Below are 21,587 nucleotides of genomic sequence, written 5' to 3' on the forward strand. Positions count from 1 at the left end.
CCCTCTCCTCTACCTATCCTCTCTCCTCTACCCATCCTCTCTCGCCCTCCTCTACCTATCCTCTCTCCCCCTCTCCTCTACCTATCCTCTCCTCTACCCATCCTCTCTCCTCCTTTCCTATACCTATCCTCTTTCCCCATCTCCTCTTCCTATCATCTCTCCCCCTCTCTTCTCCTTCTCTCCTCATCTCCTCTATCTATCCTCTCTCCCCTGTCCTTCTCTCCTCCTTCCTCATCCCCTCATCATCTCCCCTCCTCTACAGGGCGTGTCTCATCCTTCAGTTTGACAAAGTCCTTGGCCACCTCGTCGGCCGCCCGCTGAGACAGGATACGCATCACCGTCACGCCCGTCTCGTCCTTCTGGATGGTTCTACCCAGTGGGCACCAGCACACGCATGACTTCCTGTCAGCTACATCCCTCAGCTGGACTACGGCCACGCCCACGACACGGTTGGCCCGGCCAAAACAGTAGTCCTTCACCGTCACCTGCAGCTCATAGCAGTCTGGAGACTCCTTACCCAGGATACTGTTGGAGGGGTGAGGGGTGAGAAAGGTAGGGAGTAGAGAGGGTGGGGGAGGGAGGGAGAGAGAGAGAAGGAGGGTGGGAGGGAGAGGGGAGGGAGAGGGAGAGGGAGAGGGGAGGGAGAGGGAGAGGGAGAGGGAGAGGGAGAGGGAGAGGGAGAGGGAGAGATGGTATAGGTAGAATGGGTTTTGTAGATTGGTTTATCCAAAAATTGAGAATGTATTGTTTGCTGTTTAGTAGGAAATCTGAGGGAAGCTCTACAAAACTTTGAAATGAATATGAAGTGTGACCTAAAGATTTTGAGTGGGAACTCGGTGGTGTTAAGAGAACTCACAATTGGAAGGTCTCGTTGTACTTGGCTGTCCAGCTGTTGTTCTTTGACTTGGTGGTGAACTTCCTCTTCTGGCCAGTGAGGAGTGGACCAATCATATTGACCTCCACAAAGGGACGGAACATCCCTGAGGTCTGCCACTTCATATCATTCACTGCTATCACTGGAGCAGAGAGAGAGAAGAAGAGAAGGGGGGGGGATAGAATGAGAGAGAGAAGAAGAGAAGGGGGCGGGGATAGAATGAGAGAGAGAAGAGAGAGAAGGGGGCTAATTATAGAAGATACAAGATAATTATAGAAGAAGCTAATATAGAAGAGCTAATTATAGAAGATACAAGATAGAATTATAGAAGATACAAGCTAATTATAGAAGATACAAGCTAATTATAGAAGATACAAGCTAATTATAGAAGATACAAGCTAATTATAGAAGATACAAGCTAATTATAGAAGATACAAGCTAATTATAGAAGATACAAGCTAATTATAGAAGATACAAGCTAATTATAGAAGATACAAGCTAATTATAGAAGATACAAGCTAATTATAGAAGATACAAGCTAATTATAGAAGATACAAGCTAATTATAGAAGATACAAGCTAATTATAGAAGATACAAGCTAATTATAGAAGATACAAGCTAATTATAGAAGATACAAGCTAATTATAGAAGATACAAGCTAATTATAGAAGATACAAGATAATTATAGAAGATACAAGCTAATTATAGAAGATACTAATTATAGAAGATTATATAGAAGATACAAGCTAATTATAGAAGATACAAGCTAATTATAGAAGATACAAGATAATTATAGAAGCTAATTATAGAAGATACAAGCTAATTATAGAAGATACAAGATAATTATAGAAGATACAAGCTAATTATAGAAGATACAAGCTAATTATAGAAGATACAAGATAATTATAGAAGATACAAGCTAATTATAGAAGATACAAGATAATTATAGAAGATACAAGATAATTATAGAAGATACAAGCTAATTATAGAAGATACAAGATAATTATAGAAGATACAAGATAATTATAGAAGATACAAGCTAATTATAGAAGATACAAGCTAATTATAGAAGATACAAGCTAATTATAGAAGATACAAGATAATTATAGAAGATACAAGCTAATTATAGAAGATACAAGCTAATTATAGAAGATACAAGATAATTATAGAAGATACAATAATTATAGAAGATACAAGATAATTATAGAAGATACAAGCTAATTATAGAAGATACAATAATTATAGAAGATACAAGATAATTATAGAAGATACAAGCTAATTATAGAAGATACAAGCTAATTATAGAAGATACAAGCTAATTATAGAAGATACAAGCTAATTATAGAAGATACAAGATAATTATAGAAGATACAACAAGCTAATTATAGAAGATACAAGCTAATTATAGAAGATACAAGATACAAATAATTATAGAAGATACAAGCTAATTATAGAAGATACAAGATAATTATAGAAGATACAAGATAATTATAGAAGATACAAGCTAATTATAGAACAAGATAATTATAGAAGATACAAGCTAATTATAGAAGATACAAGATAATTATAGAAGATACAAGCTAATTATAGAAGATACAAGATACAATAATTATAGAAGATACAAGCTAATTATAGAAGATACAAGCTAATTATAGAAGATACAAGCTAATTATAGAAGATACAAGCTAATTATAGAAGATACAAGATAATTATAGAAGATACAAGCTAATTATAGAAGATACAAGCTAATTATAGAAGATACAAGATAATTATAGAAAGCTAATTATAGAAGATACAAGCTAATTATATACAAGCTAATTATAGAAGATACAAGCTAATTATAGAAGATACAATAATTATAGAAGATACAAGCTAATTATAGAAGATACAAGATAATTATAGAAATACAAGATAATTATAGAAGATACAAGCTAATTATAGAAGATACAAGCTAATTATAGAAGATACAAGCTAATTATAGAAGATACAAGCTAATTATAGAAGATACAAGCTAATTATAGAAGATAGATAATTATAGAAGATACAAGATAATTATAGAAGATACAAGATAATTATAGAAGATACAAGATAATTATAGAAGATACAAGATAATTATAGAAGATACAAGATAATTATAGAAGATACAAGATAATTATAGAAGATACAAGCTAATTATAGAAGATACAAGATAATTATAGAAGATACAAGATAATTATAGAAGATACAAGCTAATTATAGAAGATACAAGCTAATTATAGAAGATACAAGATAATTATAGAAGATACAAGCTAATTATAGAAGATACAAGCTAATTATAGAAGATACAAGATAATTATAGAAGATACAAGATAATTATAGAAGATACAAGATAATTATAGAAGATACAAGCTAATTATAGAAGATACAAGATAATTATAGAAGATACAAGATAATTATAGAAGATACAAGATAATTATAGAAGATACAAGCTAATTATAGAAGATACAAGATAATTATAGAAGATACAAGATAATTATAGAAGATACAAGATAATTATAGAAGATACAAGCTAATTATAGAAGATACAAGATAATTATAGAAGATACAAGATAATTATAGAAGATACAAGATAATTATAGAAGATACAAGCTAATTATAGAAGATACAAGCTAATTATAGAAGATACAAGCTAATTATAGAAGATACAAGCTAATTATAGAAGATACAAGCTAATTATAGAAGATACAAGATAATTATAGAAGATACAAGCTAATTATAGAAGATACAAGCTAATTATAGAAGATACAAGATAATTATAGAAGATACAAGATAATTATAGAAGATACAAGCTAATTATAGAAGATACAAGATAATTATAGAAGATACAAGCTAATTATAGAAGATACAAGCTAATTATAGAAGATACAAGATAATTATAGAAGATACAAGCTAATTATAGAAGATACAAGCTAATTATAGAAGATACAAGATAATTATAGAAGATACAAGCTAATTATAGAAGATACAAGCTAATTATAGAAGATACAAGATAATTATAGAAGATACAAGCTAATTATAGAAGATACAAGCTAATTATAGAAGATACAAGATAATTATAGAAGATACAAGCTAATTATAGAAGATACAAGATAATTATAGAAGATACAAGATAATTATCAAAATCCAGAAAATAGCCGTTAAAAAAGGAAGTGATTCCCAAACCTTCCATTACAAAGTCATCACCTACAGAGAGATGAACCTGGAGAAGAGTCCCCTAAGCTAGCTGGTCCTGGGGCTCTGTTCTCAAACACAAACAGACCCCACAGAGCCCCAGGACAGCAGCACAATTAGACCCAACCAAATCATGAGAAAAAGATAATTACTTGGGAAAAAAATGAAACAGGGCAAACTAGAATGCTATTTGACCCTAAACAGAGAGTACACAGTGGCAGAAAACCTGATCACCGTGACTGACCCAAAATTAAGGAAAGCTTTGACTATGTACAGACTGAGTGAGCATAGCCTTGCTATTGAGAAAGGCCGCCGTAGGCAGACCTGGTTCTCAAGAGAAGAAATGAAATACCACAGTGTGCCATCACAGCAGCAGATTTGTGACCTGTTGCCACAAGAAAAGGGTAACCATTGCTTTGGCATTGTAAACATGTGTTTCCCATGCCAATAACTCCCTTTAAATTGAGAGAGAGAGAGAGAGAGAGAGAGAGAGAGAGAGAGAGAGAGAGAGAGAGAGAGAGAGAGAGAGAGAGAGAGAGAGAGAGAGAGAGAGAGAGAGAGACAGAGACAGAGACAGAGACAGAGACAGAGAGACAGAGACAGAGAGGGGGGAGAGAGAGAGATAGAGAGGGGGAGAGAGAGAGAGAGAGAGAGAGAGAGAGACAGAGACAGAGACAGAGACAGAGACAGAGACAGAGACAGAGACAGAGACAGAGACAGAGAGACAGAGACAGAGACAGAGACAGAGACAGAGACAGAGACAGAGACAGAGACAGAGAGGGGGAGGAGAGAGAGATAGAGAGGGGGAGGGAGAGAGATAGAGAGGGGGGAGGGAGAGAGAGAGAGAGAGAGTGAGGGGGAAGAGGAGAGAGAATAACATGAGAAATAAAGGGAATGGGTGTAAGAGAGCAGTAGACTGAAGGTGGGGGTGAAAGTTCAGAGATTGATTGAAAGGACAGAACAGGACAGGACAGGACAGATTTGGACAGGACAGGACAGATTTGGACAGGACAGGACAGATTTGGACAGGACAGGGTAGGACAGATTTGGACAGGACAGGGTAGGACAGATTTGGACAGGACAGGATAGGACAGATTTGGACAGGATAGGATAGGACAGATTTGCACAGGATAGGACAGGGCAGGTTTGGACAGGATATGATAAGACAGGTGTCTGGCTCACCTCTGATGTTGACCTTGTGGATCTTGTCTTTGCCTGGAGGCACCATGTCTATCTGGATCTGGGCCTCACCAATAGACTTCTCCGTTCCTGAACCTGAGGGTTGGAGGACATCACATTACTACTAACTGTTGTCTCCATTAATAACAAAACATATTGTGGTACATCATACAGAACGACCAGAGACACCAATCTTTACTACAGTAACTTACCTCTTTCAGGCCAAACCTTCTCACTTGGAGTAATCCTGATGCCCATCTCATTATGAACTGGGAGAGAGAGAGAGTGACAGAGACAGAGACAGAGAGAGAGACAGAGAGACAGAGAGAGAGAGAGAGAAATATATTAGGAGAGAGAAAGGGAGAGAGAGATAATTGGAGAGAGCAAAAAACAGGACAACAAGAAAAGTGAAAACTCTCTGCTGACCTCTATTGGCATGTTAGTGGAAGTGCATCAATACAGAAAGTTGTCATCGGTCAAACTGTGTGTGATTGAGAGTGCCTCACCCTGTGTGTGAGTGAGAGTGCCTCACCCTGTGTGTGAGTGAGAGTGCCTCACCCTGTGTGTGAGTGAGAGTGCCTCACCCTGTGTGTGAGTGAGAGTGCCTCACCCTGTGTGTGAGTGAGAGTGCCTCACCCTGTGTGTGAGTGAGAGTGCCTCACCCTGTTTGTGAGTGAGAGTGCCTCACCCTGTGTGTGAGTGAGAGTGCCTCACCCTGTGTGTGCTGTGTGGTGACGAAGGTCTTAATCAGTGCATCAGTGCTCTGAGAGTAGAGGGACAGAGTGTATTTCAGTTTAGACAGCTCAGGACTCTTCTCCACATAGGTCTTCTTCAGACCGTTACCCCCCGCATGGAAGTATTGCTGAGAGAGAGAGAGAGAGAGAGAGAGAGAGAGAGAGAGAGAGAGAGAGAGAGAGAGAGAGAGAGAGAGAGAGAGAGAGAGAGAGAGAGAGAGAGAGAGAGAGAGAGAGAGACAGAGAGAGAGAGAGAGAGAGAGAGACCATGAGAGAGAGAGAGTTCACAGAAGAGAGAGAGAGACCATGTTAGTGTATGTTCACAAATATATGTTTGTGTAAGCTTGTTTGAGGATATGTGTGTGTGTGTGTGATGTGCGTGTGTGTGATGTGCGTATGTGTGTGTGTTTTCACCTTAATAGTTTCCAGCGCCACCTCCATTATGACACACTGTTTGGGTGTAAGGCTTTTGGCCTCGCCCCCTCCCTATGGCAACCAGAGTAACAGACAGTCATTAGCCACGCCCACTGTGTGTAATAACAATACAAAAAACAACTAAGGATATCCTGGCACAGGAGAGCAGCTCGACTTGTAGAACTAATTCCGGCCGCATCATGAAAGGTTGTGTGTGTGTGTGTGTGATGTGTGTGTGTCGTTTCGCACCAGAAAGGATCTTGTTGACGTGAATGTGACCTAATATAACTTCAGATCGAACACTTAGATTGATTATCGTCGACAACATCGATGATGTCATCAGAGGTTTGATTACCAAGGCAACGAGACAAAAGGTCAAACAAAATAGATCTGGATTAAGTCAGAAGAATAATGTCCTTGTTGATCATAACTACAGACACCCGTCTGCTATGTTTTCGTGGTCATCACTCACTGGCGGTGTGTTAAGGTCTCGTGTGCAGAAATTCAAACGTATCGCTTGGTTCTAAACAGAAGGTTTATATCTACAGTATAGACATAGAGGAAGGAGATAAAGTGGTCTGTACCTTCAGGTTAGACAGCCCCTTGGCCACGGTCAGAATCTGAGCTCCCTGGAGACATAAGAAACATCATCAGGCATGTCCTCAGTGGTCAGAGGAGGGTGAGGGACTGGGGTAAGGAGAACAGTGGAACCTTAGTGACATATGTTTCTTTAATATGTCCAATAAAACATCTTGACGTTCTACAGGGTGCTGGTGGTAGACTGTCTGAGGGAGACAGGAGGTCTAGAGGGTGGTGCTGGTGGTAGACTGTCTGAGGGAGACAGGAGGTCTAGAGGGTGGAGATGCTGGTAGACTGTCTGGTGGAGACAGGAGGTCTAGAGTGTGGTGCTGGTAGACTGTCTGATGGAGACAGGAGGTCTAGAGGGTGGAGATGCTGTTAGACTGTCTGGTGGAGACAGGAGGTCTAGAGGGTGGTGCTGGTGGTAGACTGTCTGGTGGAGACAGGAGGTCTAGAGGGTGGAGATGCTGTTAGACTGTCTGGTGGAGACAGGAGGTCTAGAGGGTGGAGATGCTGGTAGACTGTCTGGTGGAGACAGGAGGTCTAGAGGGTGGAGATGCTGGTAGACTGTCTGAGGGAGACAGGAGGTCTAGAGGGTGGAGATGCTGTTAGACTGTCTGGTGGAGACAGGAGGTCTAGAGGGTGGAGATGCTGGTAGACTGTCTGGTGGAGACAGGAGGTCTAGAGGGTGGAGATGCTGGTAGACTGTCTGGTGGAGACAGGAGGTCTAGATTTTGGTGCTGGTAGACTGTCTGATGGTGACAGGAGGTCTAGAGGGTGGAGGTGCTGGTAGACTGTCTGGTGGAGACAGGAGGTCTAAAGGGTGGTGCTGGTAGACTGTCTGATGGAGACAGGAGGTCTAGAGGGTGGTGGTGCTAGTAGACTATCTGATGGAGACAGGAGGTCTAGAGGGTGCTGGTGCTGGTAGACAGTCTGATGGAGACAGGAGGTCTAGAGGGTGGTGCTGGTAGACTGTCTGATGGAGACAGGAGGTCTAGAGGGTGGTGCTGGTAGACAGTCTGATGGAGACAGGAGGTCTAGAGGGTGGAGATGCTGTTAGACTGTCTGATGGAGACAGGAGGTCTAGAGGGTGGTGCTGGTGGTAGACTGTCTGATGGAGACAGGAGGTCTAGAGGGTGGTGCTGGTAGACTGTCTGATGGAGACAGGAGGTCTAGAGGGTGAGATGCTGGTAGACTGTCTGATGGAGACAGGAGGTCTAGAGGGTGGTGCTGGTGGTAGACTGTCTGATGGAGACAGGAGGTCTAGAGGGTGGTGGTGCTAGTAGACTATCTGATGGAGACAGGAGGTCTAGAGGGTGCTGGTGCTGGTAGACAGTCTGATGGAGACAGGAGGTCTAGAGGGTGGTGCTGGTAGACTGTCTAATGGAGACAGGAGGTCTAGAGGGTGGTGGTGCTAGTAGACTGTCTGGTGGAGACAGGAGGTCTAGAGGGTGCTGGTAGACAGTCTGATGGAGACAGGAGGTCTAGAGGGTGGTGGTGGTAGACAGTCTGATGGAGACAGGAGGTCTAGAGGGTGGTGCTGGTAGACTGTCTGATGGAGACAGGAGGTCTAGAGGGTGGAGGTGGTAGACTGTCTGATGGAGACAGGAGGTCTAGAGGGTGCTGGTGCTGGTAAACTGTCTGATGGAGACAGGAGGTCTAGAGGGTGGTGCTGGTAGACTGTCTGATGGAGACAGGAGGTCTAGAGGGTGCTGGTGCTGGTAGACAGTCTGATGGAGACAGGAGGTCTAGAGGGTGGTGCTGGTAGACTGTCTGGTGGAGACAGGAGGTCTAGAGGGTGGTGCTGGTAGACTGTCTGATGGAGACAGGAGGTCTAGAGGGTGCTGGTGCTGGTAGACAGTCTGATGGAGACAGGAGGTCTAGAGGGTGGAGGTGCTGGTAGACAGTCTGATGGAGACAGGAGGTCTAGAGGGTGGTGCTGGTAGACTGTCTGATGGAGACAGGAGGTCTAGAGGGTGGTGCTGGTAGACAGTCTGATGGAGACAGGAGGTCTAGAGGGTGGTGCTGGTAGACTGTCTGATGGAGACAGGAGGTCTAGAGGGTGGTGGTGCTGGTAGACTGTCTGATGGAGACAGGAGGTCTAGAGGGTGGTGCTGGTAGACTGTCTGATGGAGACAGGAGGTCTAGAGGGTGGTGCTGGTAGACTGTCTGATGGAGACAGGAGGTCTAGAGGGTGGTGCTGGTAGACTGTCTGATGGAGACAGGAGGTCTAGAGGGTGCTGGTGCTGGTAGACAGTCTGATGGAGACAGGAGGTCTAGAGGGTGGTGCTGGTAGACAGTCTGATGGAGACAGGAGGTCTAGAGGGTGGTGCTGGTAGACTGTCTGATGGAGACAGGAGGTCTAGAGGGTGGTGCTGGTAGACTGTCTGATGGAGACAGGAGGTCTAGAGGGTGGTGCTGGTAGACAGTCTGATGGAGACAGGAGGTCTAGAGGGTGGTGCTGGTAGACAGTCTGATGGAGACAGGAGGTCTAGAGGGTGGTGCTGGTAGACTGTCTGATGGAGACAGGAGGTCTAGAGGGTGGTGCTGGTAGACTGTCTGGTGGAGACAGGAGGTCTAGAGGGTGGTGCTGATAGACTGTCTGGTGGAGACAGGAGGTCTAGAGGGTGGTGCTGGTAGACTGTCTGATGGAGACAGGAGGTCTAGAGGGTGGTGCTGGTAGACTGTCTGATGGAGACAGGAGGTCTAGAGGGTGGTGCTGGTAGACTGTCTGATGGAGACAGGAGGTATAGAGGGTGGTGGTGCTGGTAGACTGTCTGATGGAGACAGGAGGTCTGCTGGTAGACTGTCTGATGGAGACAGGAGGTGGTGGTGCTGGTAGACTGTCTGATGGAGACAGGAGGTCTAGAGGGTGGAGATGCTGTTAGACTGTCTGATGGAGACAGGAGGTCTAGAGGGTGGTGCTGGTAAACTGTCTGATGGAGACAGGAGGTCTAGAGGGTGGTGCTGGTAGACTGTCTGATGGAGACAGGAGACCTAGAGGGTGGTGCTGGTAGACTGTCTGATGGAGACAGGAGGTCTAGAGGGTGGTGCTGGTAGACTGTCTGATGGAGACAGGAGGTCTAGAGGGTGGTGCTGGTAGACAGTCTGATGGAGACAGGAGGTCTAGAGGGTGGTGCTGGTAGACTGTCTGATGGAGACAGGAGGTCTAGAGGGTGGTGCTGGTAGACAGTCTGATGGAGACAGGAGGTCTAGAGGGTGGTGCTGGTAGACTGTCTGGTGGAGACAGGAGGTCTAGAGGGTGGTGCTGGTAGACTGTCTGATGGAGACAGGAGGTCTAGAGGGTGGTGGTGCTAGTAGACTGTCTGATGGAGACAGGAGGTCTAGAGGGTGGTGCTGGTAGACTGTCTGATGGAGACAGGAGGTCTAGAGGGTGGTGCTGGTAGACTGTCTGATGGAGACAGGAGGTCTAGAGGGTGGTGCTGGTAGACTGTCTGATGGAGACAGGAGGTCTAGAGGGTGGTGCTGGTAGACTGTCTGATGGAGACAGGAGGTCTAGAGGGTGGTGCTGGTAGAATGTCTGATGGAGACAGGAGGTCTAGAGGGTGGTGCTGGTAGACTGTCTGATGGAGACAGGAGGTCTAGAGGGTGGTGCTGGTAGACAGTCTGATGGAGACAGGAGGTCTAGAGGGTGGTGCTGGTAGACTGTCTGATGGAGACAGGAGGTCTAGAGGGTGGTGCTGGTAGACTGTCTGATGGAGACAGGAGGTCTAGAGGGTGGTGGTGCTGGTAGACTGTCTGATGGAGACAGGAGGTCTAGAGGGTGGTGCTGGTAGACTGTCTGATGGAGACAGGAGGTCTAGAGGGTGGTGCTGGTAGACTGTCTGATGGAGACAGGAGGTCTAGAGGGTGGTGCTGGTAGACTGTTGGTATATACAGTATTGTGAGGAGGGCAGATAGACTTACGAAACCATTGTCGCTCTGAGGTAAGATGATGGTCTTCTCCAAGCAGCTGAGTACGATCTTCCACAGATCCTTCAGTATTCTCTTCAGAACCGTCTTCTCACAGGTGTCAGCAAACAGACTCAGACTGGGGTCACAGGGAGAAGAGAGACACAGAAACACTGAGCCCCACTGTAACCTCTTTCCCAGTTACAGACAGTAGCAGGTGTGACACGATATCAGAGCCCAGAACCAACTCCCTTCTGTGCAAGCTAGCTCTGTCACAAGATACTACTTGATCCAACATGGGTCTCAGCGTGAAACTCACACACACACAAGTCTACCATCCAAAATAGCATTGCCTAGGAAACTGCATCTTTTTTTTCTCCTCAAATGGCATCTGTATGAATGTACACAACAAGCCCATCTCCGCACCAGAACGGCGTCCAACCATTTGTGTTAGCCTCACTCACTTTACATCCAGGAAGTCCATGAGAGGCCTCAGCATGTTGTCAGCGTCGGCCTCGGCCGTCTGGCGGTTAGGATGGCCCGCGATTTGGTACACGATCTCAGCCATCTGATGCATGCAGGCAGTCAGACGGGCCTGGAAGCTATAGAGAAGGACTCGCAGTCAGATACAGAACTACAATACCACAACGCTACTGCAGATACGCTGCTACAGCCATCTGACTCACGCAGGCCGTCAGTCGGGCCTGGAAGCTACAACAGGAGGTTACAGTTGACATCCAGTCAGAACTACTGACTCAGGGGATTTGACAGATACACTTTAAAAGCAACATAGTGAAACTACCACCTGACCTATCAGAGGGCAATGTGAATCTATTACCAAACCGATGACACCTGTCGAATTCTCTCAGATCTCCACAAGGGCATGTGGAGTAGATTCTAGGGGTCCATTTAGGATAGGATCTACTACTGACCCTCAGGTACCCGTGTGGATGGGACAGGATTGATTGGACAGGGTGGATGAGAGTGCAGAGGGGGGTTGTGGGTGTTTCTGATTTGCTCACCTCTTGCCAAACATGGAGCTCAGGTTGTCCAGGACAGTGGTCAGTTTGACCTGCAGGTCATTCAAGATGTCCGCTGTCTCGGAGTCCAGCTTGAGAGAGAGCGACATAGAGAGAGAGACAGAGATACAGAGAGAGAGAGAGAGACAGAGACAGAGACAGAGACAGAGACAGAGAGAGAGAGACAGAGAGAGAGAGAGAGAGAGAGAGAGAGAGAGAGAGAGAGAGACAGAGAGAGAGAGAGAGAGAGAGAGAGAGAGAGAGAGAGAGAGAGAGAGAGAGATACAGAGAGAGAGAGACAGAGAGAGAGAGAGAGAGAGAGAGAGTAGAGAGATACAGAGAGAGAGAGACAGAGAGAGAGAGAGAGAGTGAGAGAGAGTAAGAGAGACAGAGAGAGAGAGAGAGAGAGACAGAGACAGAGATACAGAGAGAGAGAGAGAGATACAGAGAGAGACAGAGAGACAGAGAGACACAGAGAGAGAGAGAGAGAGAGAGAGAGATACAGAGAGACAGAGAGAGAGGGAGAGAGACAGAGACAGAGAGAGAGAGAGAGAGAGAGAGAGAGAGAGAGAGTAAGAGAGAGAGAGAGAGAGAGAGAGAGAGAGAGAGAGAGAGAGAGAGAGAGAGAGAGAGAGAGAGAGAGACAGAGAGAGAGAGAGAGAGAGAGAGAGAGAGACAGAGAGAGAGAGAGAGAGAGAGAGAGAGAGAGAGAGAGAGAGAGAGAGAGAGAGAGAGAGAGAGAGATACAGAGAGAGAGAGAGATACAGAGAGAGAGACAGAGAGAGAGAGAGACAGAGAGACAGAGAGAGAGAGAGAGAGAGAGAGAGAGAGAGAGAGAGAGAGAGAGAGAGAGAGAGAGAGAGAGAGAGTAAGAGACATACATAATGACAGGTTAGTCATGTATTTCCTGTGTAGTTAGGGCTGGACTCTTATACCTGTGCAGTGACTCAGCCCATAATATGTAAACGCTCCACTTACCTGCCATTGTGAATGACTTTCATTAGCAGTGACCTATTCTCAGTGACACCATACAATTCCACAAAAATATCCTTCCCACTTAGATGACTCAACACAACTCTAAATGATACCCCTCTACACACTTCAACTGTTTATTCCCTTCCTACAGAAGGATGCCCCCTATGTCTTGTATTAGTCTTGATCCTGAGTGTAGTCGTTCATCAGCTCTCCACTTTACTCTAATGTACGCTGGTACAGCACACTGATGGAGCTTCGCAGGCTGGAAAACATCCTCAGGCCTACTGATCACAATAACTCCTGGCTTCGCATTCATTTTTAGGGTTGGGCTCAATTCGAACACTTTTTAAATAAATTGCTTCTCCATTTTTAGTTTATCAAGAAGTCATTGAAAATAAATGCCTTATTTTTTCTATTATTGAATTGTATTTTCAGTGTACTTCCTGAATCGACTGCCTTTCATTTCAACTGACCTCAAACCTCATCCATTCACTCGTCCAGCCCTCCAATTGACCCGGTTTAGAATGGACCCTGCCCCTCGGGGGAGTAGCAGTGGCTGCTCTCAAGATATTAATGTGACTCACCACTGGAGACCAGGGTTCAATCCCAGAGTGGACCCTTCAGACATTCTCCCCCTCTCTACCTCTTGTCATTTCTGATCTGTCTAAATAGAGAGTGGAAAGACCCTGCTACTAACAGAATGTAGAGTAGTACACAGCACCTACCAGTGGGTGACCTGTTATTAGAGAGTACTGTAAGAGAAGGGATCTTAACTCTAGACGTTCCAGGTTTTTCCCTCTGTGGTTGTCATAGCAGCAGTTGGAATCACAGGAAAGACAGAGAAAACAAGGTCCAATTGAAAAGGCTTGTTGTTCACAACCAAGGTGCAAATGAATTACTTAAAAATCATACTATGTGATTTTCTGGATTTTTTTGTTATAGATTCCACCTCTCACAGTTGAAGTGTACCTATGATAAAAAAATTACAGACCTCTACATGCTTTGTAAGTAGGAAAACCTGCAAAATCGGCAGTGTGTCAAATACATGTTCTCCTCACTGTGTGTCTCTGCACAACAAAGCTGTTGGACAACCTGTCTGACCTGGTCTCTAACAGTGGTGGAAAAAAGTACCCGATTGTCATACTGTAGTAAAAGTAAAGATACCTGAAACCCCACCTCTTTAAGGAATACCTAGGATAGGATAAAGTAATCCTTCTCACCCCCCCGTTAAAAGATTTAGATGCACTATTGTAAAGTGGCTGCTCCACTGGATGTCATAAGGTGAACGCACCAATTTGTAAGTGGCTCTGGATAAGAGCGTCTGCTAAATGACTTAAATGTAATGTAAATACCTTAACAGAAAATGACTCAAGTGAAAGCGACAGTCACCCAGTAAAATATTACTTGAGTAAAAGTCTAAAAGTAATTGGTTTTAAAATGTTGTAAATGAATGACAAAATTGCTAAATTACACTTAAGTATCAAAAGGAAAAGAAAGTTATAAATTATTTCAAATTCTTTATGTTGAGAAAACCAGACAGTGCCATTTTCTTATTTTCTTAATTTACAGATAGCCAGGGGTACACTACAACACTCAGACATCCTTTACAGATAGCCAGAGGCACACTCCAACACTCAGACATCATTTACAGATAGCCAGAGGCACACTCCAACACTCAGACATCATTTACAGATAGCCAGGGGTACACTCCAACACTCAGACATCATTTACAGATAGCCAGGGGAACACTCCAACACTCAGACATAATTTACAGATAGCCAGGGGAACACTCCAACACTCAGACATAATTTACAGATAGCCAGGGGAACACTCCAACACTCAGACATCATTTACAGATAGCCAGGGGAACACTCCAACACTCAGACATAATTTACAGATAGCCAGGGGAACACTCCAACACTCAGACATCATTTACAGATAGCCAGAGGCACACTCCAACACTCAGACATCATTTACAGATAGCCAGGGGTACACTCCAACATTTACATTTACATTTACATTTAAGTCATTTAGCAGACACCCAGACATCATTTACAGATAGCCAGAGGCACACTCCAACACTCAGACATCATTTACAGATAGCCAGGGGTACACTCCAACATTTACATTTACATTTACATTTAAGTCATTTAGTGAGTCCCCAGACATCATTTAGGGATGAGCCAGAATGTTCTCTTGATAAACTCAGACATCATTTTCAGATAGCCAGGGTAAAAATGTAACAACACTTTTGGGTGTCAGGGAAAATTTACAAATGAAGCACTTTCTTTAAGAATGTAGTGAAGTAAAAGTAGTTCAGAATAGTAGGGAAACCCCCAAAAATGTTCTCTTGATAAATACTTGAATTGTACCATTTTCTGGTCTCTACTACAGCTTAAAATGTGGGGGGGGGGCTGCATGGTATTGGGTGTGGGGGGAAAATGTATTGGGAGTAAAATACATTGTATTGTTTAAGAATGTAGTGAATAATTGTAGTTCAAATATGAATTGTATTGAGGGGGTGTAGAATACTGTATTGTAGGGGGTTGAATACTGTATTGTACACCACTGTATTGTCTCTAGACCACTGTATTTTATTGAGGGGGGTAGAATACTGTATTGTATTGGGGGGAATACTGTATTGTACTGGGGGTTGAATACTGTATTGTATTGAGGGGGTAGAATACTGTATTGTTTGGGGGGTAGAATACTGTATTGTACTGGGGTGGTGTAGAATACTGTATTGTATTGGGGGTGTAGAATACTGTATTGTATTGGGGGTAGAATACTGTATTGTATTGGGGGGTAGAATACTGTATTGTATTGAGGGGTGTAGAATACTGTATTGTATTGGGGGTCGAATACTGTATTGTACTGGGGGTAGAATACTGTATTGTATTGAGGGGTAGAATACTGTATTGTATTGGGGGTAGAATACTGTATTGTATAGGGATGTAGAATACTGTATTGTAATGGGGTGTAGAAAACTGTATTGTACTGGGGGTTAGAATACTGTATTGTAATGGGGGGTAGAAAACTGTATTGTATTGGGGGTGTAGAATACTGTATTGTATTGGGGGGTAGAACACTGTATTGTATTGGGGGTAGAATACTGTATTTTATAGGGGGAGAAATAGATGACTGTATGGGGGTGTAGAATACTGTATTGTATTGGGGGGTGTAGAATACTGTATTGTACTGGGGGTAGAATACTGTATTGTAATGGGGGTAGAAAACTGTATTGTACTGGGGGTTAGAATACTGTATTGTAATGGGGGTAGAATACTGTATTGTATTGGGAGTGGAATACTGTATTGTATTGGGGGTGTAGAATGCTTTATTGTATAGGGGTAGAATACTGTATTGTATTAAGGGGTAGAATACTGTATTGTATTGGGTGAGAAATAGATGATTGTATGGGGGGGGGCAGAATACTGTATTGTATAGGGGTAGAATACTGTATTGTATTGGGGGATAGAATACTGTATTGTATAGGGGGTAGAATACTGTATTGTATTGGGCGTAGAATACTGTATTGTATTGGGGGATAGAATAATGTATTGTATAGGGGGTAGAATACTGTATTGTATAGGGGTGTAGAATACTGTATGTATTGGGCGTAGAATACTGTATTGTATTGGGGGATAGAATACTGTATTGTATAGGGGGTAGAATACTGTATTGTATAGGGGGTAGAATAGTGTATTGTATAGGGGGTAGAATACTGTATTGTATAGGGGTAGAATACTGTATTGTATTGGGCGTAGAATACTGTATTGTATTGGGGGATAGAATACTGTATTGTATAGGGGTAGAATACTGTATTGTATAGGGGGTAGAATACTGTATTGTATTGGGCATAGAATACTGTATTGTACTGGGGGATAGAATACTGTATTGTATAGGGGTAGAATACTGTATTGTATAGGGGGTGTAGAATACTGTATTGTATAGGGGGGTAGAATACTGTATTGTATAGGGGTGTAGAATACTGTATTGTATAGGGGGGTAGAATACTGTATTGTATAGGGGGGTAGAATACTGTATTGTACTGGGGGTAGCCAATTTGTAAGTCGCTCTGGATAAGAGCGTCTGCTAAATGACTTAAATGTAAATGTAAATGGGTAGAGTACTGTATTGTATTGGAGGGTAGAATACTGTATTGTACTGGGGGTAGAATACTGTATTGTATTGGGGGTGTAGAATACTGTATTGTATGGGGGTGTAGGGTATAGGGGGGTAGAATACTGTATTGTATAGGGAGGGGTGTAGAATACTGTATTGTATAGGGGGTAGAATACTGTATTGTATAGGGGGTAGAATACTGTATTGTATAGGGGGTGTAGAATACTGTATTGTATAGTGGGGGGTAGAATACTGTATTGTATAGGGGTGTAGAATACTGTATTGTATAGGGGGTAGAATACTGTATTGTATAGGGGGGTAGAATACTGTATTGTACTGGGGGTAGCCAATTTGTAAGTCGCTCTGGATAAGAGCGTCTGCTAAATGACTTAAATGTAAATGTAAATGGTTAGAGTACTGTATTGTATTGGGGGTAGAATACTGTATTGTACTGGGGGGTAGAATACTGTATTGTATTGGGGGGTAGAATACTGTGTTGTATTGGGGTGTAGAATACTGTATTGTATAGGGGTAGAATACTGTATTGTATTGGGGGTAGAATACTGTATTGTATAGGGGGGTAGAATACTGTATTGTATAGGGGGTAGAATACTGTATTGTATAGGGAGGGGTGTAGAATACTGTATTGTATAGGGGGTAGAATACTGTATTGTATAGGGGTGTAGAATACTGCATTGTATAGGGGGTGGAATACTATATTGTATAGGGGGGTAGAATACTGTATTGTATAGGGGTGTCGAATACTGTATTGTATAGGGGTGTAGAATACTGTATTGTATAGGGGGGTAGAATACTATATTGTATAGGGGGTATAATACTGAATTGTACTGGGGGGTAGTGTACTGTATTGTATTGGGGGTAGAATACTGTATTGTATAGGGGTGTAGAATACTGTATTGTATAGGGGGTGGAATACTGTATTGTATAGGGGTAGAATACTGTATTGTATAGGGGTGTCGAATACTGTATTGTATAGGGGGTATAATACTCTATTGCACTGGGGGTAGAGTACTGTATTGTATTGGGGGTAGAATACTGTATTGTATAGGGAGGGGTGTAGAATACTGTATTGTATAGGGGTAGAATACTGTATTGTATAGTGGTGTAGAATACTGTATTGTATAGGGGTGTAGAATACTGTATTGTATAGGGGTGTAGAATACTGTATTGTATAGGGGGTAGAATACTGTATTGTATAGGGGTAGAATACTGTATTGTATAGGGGTGTCGAATACTGTATTGTATAGGGGTGTAGAATACTGTACTGTATAGGGGGTAGAATACTGTATTGTATAGGGGGTAGAATACTGTATTGTACTGGGGGTAGAGTACTGTATTGTATTGGGGGTAGAATACTGTATTGTACTGGGGGTAGAATACTGTATTGTATTGGGGGTAGAATACTGTATTGTATTGGGGGTGTAGAATACTGTATTGTATAGGGGTAGAATACTGTATTGTACTGGGGGGGGTAGAGTACTGTATTGTATTGTACTGTATTGGGGGTAGAATACTGTATTGTACTAGGGGGGGTAGAATACTGTATTGTATTGGGGGTAGAATACTGTATTGTATTGGGGGTGTAGAATACTGTATTGTATAGGGGTAGAATACTGTATTGTATTGGGGGTAGAATACTGTATTGTATAGGGGTGTAGAATACTGTATTGTATAGGGGGTAGAATACTGTATTGTATTAAGGGGTAGAATACTGTATTGTATAGGGGGTAGAATACTGTATTGTATTGGGCGTAGAATACTGTATTGTATTGGGGGATAAAATACTGTATTGTATAGGGGTAGAATACTGTATTGTATAGGGGTGTAGAATACTGTATTGTATTGGGCGTAGAATACTGTATTGTATTGGCGGATAGAATACTGTATTGTATAGGGGGTAGAATACTGTATTGTATAGGGGGGTAGAATAGTGTATTGTATAGGGGGTAGAATACTGTATTGTATAGGGGGTAGAATCCTGTATTGTATTGGGCGTAGAATACTGTATTGTATTGGGGGATAGAGTACTGTATTGTATAGGGGTAGAATACTGTATTGTACTGTATTGTATAGGGGGTAGAATACTGTAGAATTGTATTGGGGGATAGAATACTGTATTGTATAGGGGGGGTAGAATACTGTATTGTATTGGGCGTAGAATACTGTATTGTATTGGGGGATAAAATACTGTATTGTATAGGGGTAGAATACTGTATTGTATAGGGGTGTAGAATACTGTATTGTATTGGGCGTAGAATACTGTATTGTATTGGGGGATAGAATACTGTATTGTATAGGGGGTAGAATACTGTATTGTATAGGGGGGTAGAATACTGTATTGTATACTGTATTGTATAGGGGGGTAGAATACTGTATTGTATAGGGGTAGGGGGTAGAATCCTGTATTGTATTGGGGTAGAATACTGTATTGTATTGGGGGTAGAATACTGTATTGTACTGGGGGTAGAATACTGTGTTGTATTGGGGGTGTAGAATACTGGGGGTAGACTACTGTATTGTATTGGGGGGTAGAATACTGTATTGTATAGGGGTGTAGAATACTGTATTGTATAGGGGTGGAATACTGTATTGTATAGGGGGGGGGTAGAATACTGTATTGAATAGGGTTGTCGAATACTGTATTGTATGGGGGTAGAATACTGTATTGGGGGTATAATACTGTATTGCACTGGGGGGTAGAGTACTGTATTGTATTGGGGGTAGAATACTGTATTGTATAGGGGTGTAGAATACTGTATTGTATAGGGGTGTCGAATACTGTATTGTATAGGGGTGTAGAATAATGTATTGTATAGGGGGTAGAATACTGTATTGTATAGGGGTAGAATACTGTATTGTACTGGGGGTAGAGTACTTTATTGTATTGGGGGGTAGAATACTGTATTGTACTGGGGGGTAGAATACTGTATTGTATTGGGGGTAGAATACTGGATTGTATTGGGGGGGGTGTAGAATACTGTATTGTATAGGGGTAGAATACTGTATTGTATTGGGGTAGAATACTGTATTGTATAGGGGGTAGAATACTGTATTGTATAGGGGGTGTAGAATACTGTATTGTATAGGGGTAGAATACTGTATTGTATAGGGGGGGGTAGAATACTGTATTGTACTGGGGGGGGTAGAGTACTGTATTGTATTGGGGGTAGAATACTGTATTGTACTGGAGGGTAGAATACTGTGTTGTATTGGGGTGTAGAATACTAGGGGGGGTAGACTACTGTATTGTATTGGGGGGTAGAATACTGTATTGTATAGGGGTGTAGAATACTGTATTGTATAGGGGGTGGAATACTGTATTGTATAGGGGGTAGAATACTGTATTGAATAGGGTTGTCGAATACTGTATTGTATTGGGGGGTATAATACTGTATTGCACTGGGGGGTAGAGTACTGTATTGTATTGGGGGGTAGAATACTGTATTGTATAGGGGTGTAGAATACTGTATTGTATAGGGGTGTCGAATACTGTATTGTATAGGGGTGTAGAATAATGTATTGTATAGGGGGGTAGAATACTGTATTGTATAGGGGGTAGAATACTGTATTGTACTGGGGGGTAGAGTACTTTATTGTATTGGGGGGTAGAATACTGTATTGTACTGGGGGTAGAATACTGTATTGTATTGGGGGTAGAATACTGGATTGTATTGGGGGTGTAGAATACTGTATTGTATAGGGGTAGAATACTGTATTGTATTGGGGGTAGAATACTGTATTGTATAGGGGTAGAATACTGTATTGTATAGGGGGGTAGAATACTGTATTGTATAGGGAGGGGTGTAGAATACTGTATTGTATAGGGGGTAGAATACTGTATTGTATAGGGGTGTAGAATACTGTATTGTATAGGGGTGTAGAAGACTGTATTGTATAGGGGTGTAGAATACTGTATTGTATAGGGGGTAAAATACTGTATTGTATAGGGGGGGTAGAATACTGTATTGTATAGGGGTGTAGAATACTGTATTGTATAGGGGGTAGAATACTGTATTGTATAGGGGTAGAATACTGTATTGTACTGGGGGGTAGAGTACTGTATTGTATTGGGGGGTAGAATACTGTATTGTACTGGGGGTAGAATACTGTATTGTATTGGGGGTAGAATACTGTATTGTATTGGGGTGTAGAATACTGTATTGTATAGGGGTAGAATACTGTATTGTATTGGGGGTAGAATACTGTATTGTATAGGGGTAGAATACTGTATTGTATAGGGGGTAGAATACTGTAGTGTATACTGTATTGTATAGGGGTAGAATACTGGAGGGTAGAATACTGTATTGTATAGGGGTGGGTAGAATACTGTATTGTATAGGGGTGTATAATACTGTATTGTATAGGGAGGGGTGTAGAATACTGTATTGTATAGGGGGTAGAATACTGTATTGTATAGGGGGTAGAATCCTGTATTCTATAGGGGGGGGTGTAGAATACTGTATTGTATAAGGGGTAGAATACTGTATTGTATAGTGGGGGTGTAGAATACTGTATTAAATTGTATAGGGGTTGTATAATACTGTA

The 21,587-nt window shown here is 42.5% G+C and overlaps 1 pseudogene; it reads right to left on the reverse strand.

Moving 5' to 3' along the window:
• Positions 1-242: 242 nt before the first annotated feature.
• Positions 243-21,587, reverse strand: part of LOC124034686 — a 127,640-nt pseudogene continuing 106,295 nt past the window's right edge.

This window comes from Oncorhynchus gorbuscha, linkage group LG04 (genome assembly GCF_021184085.1).
Source record: "Oncorhynchus gorbuscha isolate QuinsamMale2020 ecotype Even-year linkage group LG04, OgorEven_v1.0, whole genome shotgun sequence".
NCBI lineage: Eukaryota > Metazoa > Chordata > Actinopteri > Salmoniformes > Salmonidae > Oncorhynchus > Oncorhynchus gorbuscha.